Genomic DNA, 8,434 nt, shown 5'->3' with positions numbered 1-8,434 from the left:
TTGAATTATAGGGAGATGCTTTTAGTATGAGACTTGAGTTGGTTTTGAAGTATTATAATGATGTCAAAATGTCTTGCTTGTTATGAGGAGAGGATGGGATTGAACTGGAGGAGTGGCACTGAATCAAGAAAATTGGGTTGTAACTCTTCCTTTTAGTAATAAAGTGTTCAAAGCTTTTTCCATATGTTTGCATTGCTTATTGATACTTTCATGTGTGTATTATGCACTTGATTCCATTTTATGTTTAATCAATATATCATTATCATATGCTTTGATCGGTTTTTTATTTTCTGTCTATGTGAAGGTACTTTTCAAGTGGATTAAGTATGAAAAGGAGTGACAGAATTGGTCAAGGGAGATAAGGAGTAAGCAAAAGCTTCAGGTAGGCTTCTTTACTATCTTTTTTAATCCATTGGTTATAGAAAAAGTAGAGAATTCTTTGCATTGTTGTTCTAGACTTAGCTACTAGTCTAGGGGTTTAGTCATTTACCCATAGACACTAAAACTTCCCAAAATAAATTGGTGACTCCACTGGGGATCGATTATCCATCTTAGTAGCTTATCAGCTCTTAAGATATTTTTACATACTGTATTTGTGGTCGTTGATTGAATTTCAGTCTTATTTCATTGAAAATTGAGTCAAAACTGTGTCAAATTTCCTTCAAAAATGGCTTACTATCACCAGCGTAACCCAGTGAAGGACACAATGCGTTGCAATGCACTTCCCACATAAAGCCCGTGCACTGAAGTTCATTTTCTCTCACTGCAGCCTACGTTGATCCCTTGAGGGTCATTTTCCCATCTAGGAGCTGAAGTTTTTCCCAATTTTCTCCTGTTTGAATGATTTGATGAGTGTCAATGATGTCTTGTCTCTGAAAATAGTTTTTCATCACCTTAGCTAGCACTACTTAGACTAGGATTGATAAATGTTTCTTATGTATTTACTTTGTCATTTTCAATCTATAGTCGAAAATTAGTTTTTTGGTCGATTGATCTTTGTCAAAAGAAAGTGTCGTAAAATCGACTTTTCCTTCGAAAATTGAATTGTTGTAAAGTCTCTTGATGTGTGCATATGATTAGTCTTTTCATTGAAAATGTCATAATTCCTCATTTCTTTGAAAACAAAAGTGTCGTAAAGTCTTCATTTCCTTGAAAAGGAATTGTCAAAAAATCGTCATTTTTATGAAAAGAGTTTATTGATCGATTGTGCATTAGTTTTCCTTTTTGTTCATTCACATTAAGGGAAATCGAAAATAAATACATGCATGTTGCATTGAAAAAGTTTGTGTGTGTTGATAGGAATAGTTTAGGGAATTTGTATTTAGATTCTGCTCTTTGCTCTTTGATCAAAAGTAATTTGATTGCTCTATCCCTACTAGCTATGAATTTTCATATTAGTTGCATTTTAGGAATTGAAAATATACATCACATGGTGAACCTAAAAGGAAAATTCTAAAGAAGATCAACTTAAAATTTATCTGAATTTACCTAATGGAGCATTGTCACCTAACGAAAAACATTTAGAGGTCTAGGCTAGAGACGTGTTTCGATGTCGTAAAACAAATTAGTTGTCGCTAACTTGTCTGCAATACATCCTGAGTGTGATACCTCATTCCACGTACATGAGTATATCATAGCTCATCCACATACCTTCGGGTATATAGGGCGGTATTACAGTTCGTAAAGTATATGGGAATGCTCTCACTATGTGGTTTTGCATTAGACAACACTTATACGGATTGGGCCTCCACATACCTTCGGGTATATATGGGAGGACAACTCTAGGTTGCTATCCATCCTTAAGTAACAGAGCCAGCCGCCTTGTAAACTGTGATACACCGAACACAACATTCGGGGAGATTGCCTGCTCGTACTTCTTAATTCGCCAGGAGGTATTTTGTAGTTCACAGTTGTTTGGTAAACCTTTTGCCTAGATTATCCTTCTTTTGTTTTGTTACGTTACTTTGACTAAAATAAATTTAATTGACCACAGATAACATCCTCCATGCTCACTCCTTAGTTGATCTTAGGTTGAAACATATGGCGACAAATCCGGACTCCACCGATCAAGGAATTCCTTTTGATGGGAATCCTAGTCCTTTTCCTCTTTTCGGAAATATTGGTGCTCCTTATATGGCTACATTGTCCCTTTTGGGATTTACCATTGGCTTGCTAGTATGGTTGTTTTCAACCTCCTTGGTTCAAAATGTCGTGATTTCTCCATAATCGAATACACCTCCAACTGGGAAAAATCAACCTCCAGTTGATCCTAAAGTTGACCCTTTGCCTTCTTCCTCAGTTGTTTCTTCCTCTTTGCCTGGCGAAAGTATTGATACTAGTAATCAAGTGGCTAAGAAGAAGAAGAATGGGAAGAATAAGAGGCAAATTCAGTAGAGGGGCAGCCAAGCAATCATTTTTTTGAATGCAACATCCAATGAGAAACCTTCCATCAAGCCTCAAAAAGTTCGATATTCATGCAAACTTTGTACAGGAGACCATCTTCTTCGAAATTGTCCTAATATTCCTCAGATCTTAGAAGAATGGTCTTCCCATTCACATCATCTTGTGGCATCAACTTCTCAAGATCACGTTGGTGATGCACCATCAAATAGTGGTAGTAAAGTTCATGGAAAGAAGGGAAAATCCAAGCTTCCCTATAGGTTATGTGAAGGGAATCACCCCATTCACCTTTGCCATATCTGGATGAAGCCAAAAGAGTGTTGGATAACCGTCCTGCTTCATCGCAGTGACTTCGATCTGGTTACAAGAAACTCTCCCTCAATCCTTCATTAGTTGAGGAATTTACTGACCAAAATCAACTGTCGGTCAAACCCACTTTCTCTAAAAGTGAATTCTATGAGTCTATACCCAACCCAAATCAACAGGTCGAGGTAACAGTTGACCCGATTTCACCTTCAGTAAATCGTACCTTTCCCAAAGAGAGTGAACATGATACCACTCAGGGTCTTTTTGTTTCTTTAGATTCTAATGATCTTGGGGGCAGTCCTCCTGTTCCATCAAGATAGGAGGAAAATATTCCAGTTCTCGTAACTCAAGGGGTTAATTCTCCCATTTCTATGGCACCCCCTCCAATTAGTCTAGTCACTTCTTTTGATTGGAATCGACTGTTAGGATCCCGCCTTCCTTCCTATGTGCCTTTCCAGATCATAGTACAAGTTTGTAGTATGATTGTATCTAGCACCATTATAGATGAAGGTGCATCAGTGAGTATCCTTTCCTCAACTGATTGGCAAGCGCTCAGTTCACTGCCACTTGTGCCTATTACCTAGAATCTGTTGGCTTTTAACAGAGGAACCAATCAACCATTAGGGATCCTCCCTTAGTTACCTATTACTTTGGGAGGAAAAATCGTTTATCTGAATGTAATGGTAGTCCTAGGCCCTTTAGATTACAATTTACTTTTAGGGTGTGGCTATGTTTATGACATGGGAGCTATTGTTTCAACACTCTTTCGAGTGATTTGTTTCCCGCATGAAAGCAGGATTGTCACCATTAACCAACTTTCATTTCTCGGTCCAAATATGGCTTCTAGTCTACCATCTTCCCTAAGTGGTCCTTTTGTACCAATGGTATCATCCTTGCCATGGGTTAATTATGTGGCAACCCATTCCATACCTACATCAACTCACGATCAATTTAGTGATGTTGTACATCATGTATTGGCGACATTGGAACTAGATCTCTCCTTCATGACCACTTATGAGTTGTGATCAAGGAATATGAGGATAGTTCCTTGTCTTGTGTCAACCTTGTTAAAAAATGAAACCAAGGGAATGAGGATAGTTCCTTGTCTTGTGTCAACCTTGTTAAAAAAATGAAATAGTCCATGAGGATAGTTCCTTGTCTTGTGTCAACCTTGTTAAAAAATGAAGCCAAGGGAATGAGGATAGTTCTTTTACTGTGTCAACCTAATTAAAAAAATGAAACAAAGGACATGAGGATAGTTCCTTGTCTTGTGTCAACCTCATTAAAAAATTAAACCAAGGATATGAGGATAGTTCCTGGTTTTATGTCAACCTCGTTAAAAAATGAAACAAAGGGTATGAGCAGAGTTCCTTGTCTTGTGTCAAGCTCGTTAAAAAATGAAACAAGGACCCCTGGAGCAAAGTTCCAAGTCGAGTCTTTGAGTAGATCTCGTAAAATCCTAGTTGAGTCTTTCACTTGATCTCGTATATGAACCCTCATTCCATCCACATGATAGCCACAAGTAGTCTACTTAGGTGAATGTAATGAAGCTTAGGGGGCATGCACCTAATGGTAAAGTTAAGTTTACCTGTAGGTTATGTGAAGGGAATCAGCCCATTCACCTTTGTCCCTATTTGGACAAAGCCAAAAAGGTGTTGGATAACTTTCCTGCTTCACCGCAGTGACTTCCATTTGGTTATAGAAGACTCTCCCTTTCATCATGTTAGGGGCATGTAAACTAATCTCAAGCATAGATTTTCATTTTAAGCTTGTGTAAAAATGAAACTGAATCCAAGCATAGTTTTTCATTTCAAGCTTGTGTAAAAATGAAACCATCTCCATTTTAACCCTTTTGATTGCAATTCTATCAGCCTTTTCGTCAGATGAGCCTTGGTTGTTTTCATCCCATTGCCACCATCCCTTTGGCCGATCATACGCTTTCACTTGGTTGTTTTACCCTTTTTGAGGAATAGTTGCAATGATTGGTCTTATTAGCCAGCCTCTTCACATAAATCAACATGTTTTGAGAAGTTCCAACATTACTGGAACTAGTTGCTACCCTAGACACCACTCGTTCCTCAAAATGGAGTCGTCTTTAAGCTCTTTTCAGAATCTCTAAACATGAAAAGATTGCCGAGCACTTGTCATTTCCAGCTCGTTAACGGATTTGAATTGATATCTACTCAGTATAAGTGTAACCATTTTTCAAGCTGAGATAGATTAACTACGAAAAAGGAATATGTTGATCGAACATGGTCAATAGGTTCTCTCTCGTATGGCTTTATGCTTTTTCGGACATGAGAGACAAATCTATGAAAATAAATTTTGGAGTTTCCTTTTCATCCCTTTTCAAACTCTCTAAACATGAAAAGGACCGAGTTATCTTTGTCGTTAAATTCGTTAAAAACATCAAATAGCGAAAAGTTTGTCCATCTAGACAAGACCGAGTTTCACCTTCGCTAGACTCGTTAAAGCATCAAATAACAATGGATTCACTCGAAGGGTGGAATTATACAAAAAGCATAGGTTATCCTCCTCAAGCTTGATAGAAATAAAGAGGTACTGGTCAGCAATGACTGGGGAAAATGGGAAAAGGGGGAGAACACTTTATGGTAGCAAGTCGCTCTTAAACATGACACTTTCACCTCATTACTGTGACTATGTGTGTTGGGTCATTTAGCTTGATGGTTATCACACCATTGGTCTATCATACCATCCATTACTTTGTTTTGGGTCAATACTACCAATTCATTTTAGTGTCGACGACATGTTCAAGAGAAGTCATTCAGTTCAAACTTCATCCTTTGCAATACCGTAAACCTTCATTTTCATGACTGCCATTCTTGAACCTTCTGTCGTTAGTTGATTTTCATATCCAAAATCATTTACCTTGTTTTGTGTCATTGATGTGGTATACACAATTCCCTCCTACGACGAGTCGCTTCTTGTCAACATCAGCACATTATCCAAGAAGTTGACTTAGAAACAACCCTTTAGTACCTTGAGGCTTGCATACATTAATGGCAGGTTTCTCACTTCCAACGATAGGTTGACATCACTGGCCTTCAACCAAAAGACTTTGTATGGTGTTCAACATCAAATCATTTATTCACACCATGCGAAATGTACTATAGTACCTTGAGGGTCATTATCATTATCGGTGATTCCTGTCATGTCTGTTAACGGCTTACATCATTGGCTGGTAATTAGATGATGTCTTCCCATGTTCGACTTCAGATCATCTATTCACATGGTTAGACTTGTACTTGAGCGAAAAATTAAACGAGATTGAATACCCCAGATCTAGTTTCATCCATCTGGGTTGCGATATTTTCAGAAGTACTAAATCAAATGTATAATGGCCTTACATTCATGGCCATCCATTCATGGGTCTATGTATGTAGATGACTATATTTGTACATGTAATGAAAGTTTATAAGCTGAGCATGGGAATGCCTTCCCTCAGCAAGTTCATGAGAAAAAATCAAATTATCATGATATATGTACTGTAATTGATGCAGGTCACCTTCCACTTCGAAACCTCCTCTCCACTTAGGAAAGTATTTCACTCGACATACATATTTACGACTTCATGCTTTAGGGGGCAACTGTTATAGATCCATTTGGGCACATGAACCCTGACTCACATATCAGTACTATTAGGGTCCATCAAACCCTAATTCAGTTGTTATATGCCCTAATGAAGTCAACCATCAAAATGCCTGCTTCCCAAGAGATTCCAAGACTTATATCATCCAAAAACTACCTCTAAGAAGATCAGCACAGGAAGACCCTTATCAAGGTGCACTATAGTGCAACCCAGTACACTGCCAGGGTGCATTGCAGTGCACTTGATCCATCTTTGGCTTGCGTTGGGTGAATTTGAGCGAAATATGCACTGGGGTTTGGAATATTCTTATCCATAGGATGCTTCTAGAAGTTTTCCAAGGCTATCCACTCCTTTGGACTCAAAATTGGATGAGGGGGGAAGTTAAGGAACATCAATCCCTTTATCCCTTCCTCCATGGAACTAAATACTAAGTTTGGGAGGGCATTCTTTGTCACCATTTATGGCATAACTTACTTCATTCACCTATAAAAATATCACTCATCTAAGTGATCAGGGACTGGAAATCATTGAATTATAGGGAGATGTTGTTAGTATTAGACTTGATTTGGTTTCAAGTATTGTAATGATGTCAAAATCTATTGCTTTTTATGAGGAGAGGATGGGATTGAACTGGAGGAGTGGCACTGAATCAAGCAAAGTGGGTTGTAACTCTTCCTTTTACTAATAAATTGATCAAAGCTTTTTCCATATGTTTGCATTGTTTATTGATGCTTACATATGTGTATTATGCACTTGATTCCATTTTATGTTTAATCAATAGATCATCATCATATGCTTTTATCAGTTTTTTGTCCTCTGTCTGTGTGCAGGTACTTTTCAAGCAGATTAAGTATGGAAAGGAGTGACATAATTGGTCAAGGGAGATAAGGAGTAAGCCAAAGCTTCAGGTAGGCTTCTTTACTGTCTTATTTAATCCACTGGTTATTGAAAAAGTAGATAATGCTTTGCATTGTTGTTCTAGACTTAGTTACTAGTCTAGGGATTTAGGCGTTTATCCATAGACACTAAAACTTCCCAAAACAGTCACCAAAAGTGTTCTCTCCACTATATGTCACATAGAGAAATCAGGGATATATATTGAGGGCATTATAGCTACAATTGGAGGTAAGACATTGTTAACAAAATAAGGATAGCCTTCGCCTCGCTTAGTTTAATCCATTTTTAAATGACATAAACGAACTGACCAACTGTCATAGCAATAGGAATAAGGTACTTTTATTGTCTAGTGGCACGATTCTCTCTTAGGGTGCGAGAGGTCCTGAGTTCAATTCTCTTAATGCCCCTTCTTAGCTACGAAGCTGGTACACCTATCGGAATCGCGTTGTAACATGGAAATCCAGGAGGAATGGGCAGTTATTCTTGCCAATGTTTGGGATGTCACTTCTCTCATCTTTCTCGATAATAACCAAAATTCTATCAGAATATTTATCCCTTACCTTAGCAGCTTTAGCTTTCCTCATCTCTAGGTCGTGCTCTTGCTTGAAGGAACTTCTTACCTTTTTTCTTTTCCAAGTCAGAAGGTTGGTGGCATAATAGGTCACAAGGGTGAGTTTGTCAAGAAAATGCGCGAGGAGACTAGATCTTGCATTAAGATTATCGATGGAATTTCAGGCACCCCTGAGTGTGTTGTCAGTGGGTCTTTCATCTATAAATATCCAGGGGTCGAAGCCCTTCCCCAACCAAGCAAAAGGGATGAGGGTTTTCATAAGCTTACATTCCTGTTTGGGGTGAACAGGCATCTAATGATGCAAGAAGAATGGTTGAAGAGGCAAGGGCTGCTGCCCATGCTGAAATTAAAATTGCTAGATTAGTTGTACTCCAGGTTGAACAAGACTTAGAGGAACAACAAAATCTATGCAAAAGTAGAGAGAAGTAGGATTTTTAAGAGATGAGGAAGGAAGTGCAAGAGGCAAGGAGAATAAAAATGCTACATGGACCAAGTAGGGTGATGGACATGGAGCATGAACCTGAAGGCCTAAAGCTTCAGCTTGTGGCAATGTCTGCTGAAGCCAGTAGGATGCAGAAAGAGTTGGCCATTACAAAAATACATGAACAAGATAAAGAGAATTTATGTTAACTAGAGGGTGTTGAGTGTTT

The 8,434-nt window shown here is 38.3% G+C and overlaps 1 pseudogene; it reads right to left on the bottom strand.

The window, feature by feature from the left end:
- Window positions 1–7,341: 7,341 nt before the first annotated feature.
- Window positions 7,342–8,123, bottom strand: LOC149143269 (autophagy-related protein 8f pseudogene; annotated as a pseudogene).
- Between the last annotated feature and the right edge of the window lie 311 nt (window positions 8,124–8,434).

Source organism: Pinus tabuliformis, chromosome X (assembly GCF_031772625.1).
Source record: "Pinus tabuliformis cultivar Carrire ecotype Pingquan chromosome X, CPIR1, whole genome shotgun sequence".
In the NCBI taxonomy this organism is placed as follows: Eukaryota; Viridiplantae; Streptophyta; class Pinopsida; order Pinales; family Pinaceae; genus Pinus; species Pinus tabuliformis.
Note: the sequence above shows the minus strand (reverse complement) of the source record. Positions and strands in the feature narration are given on the sequence as shown.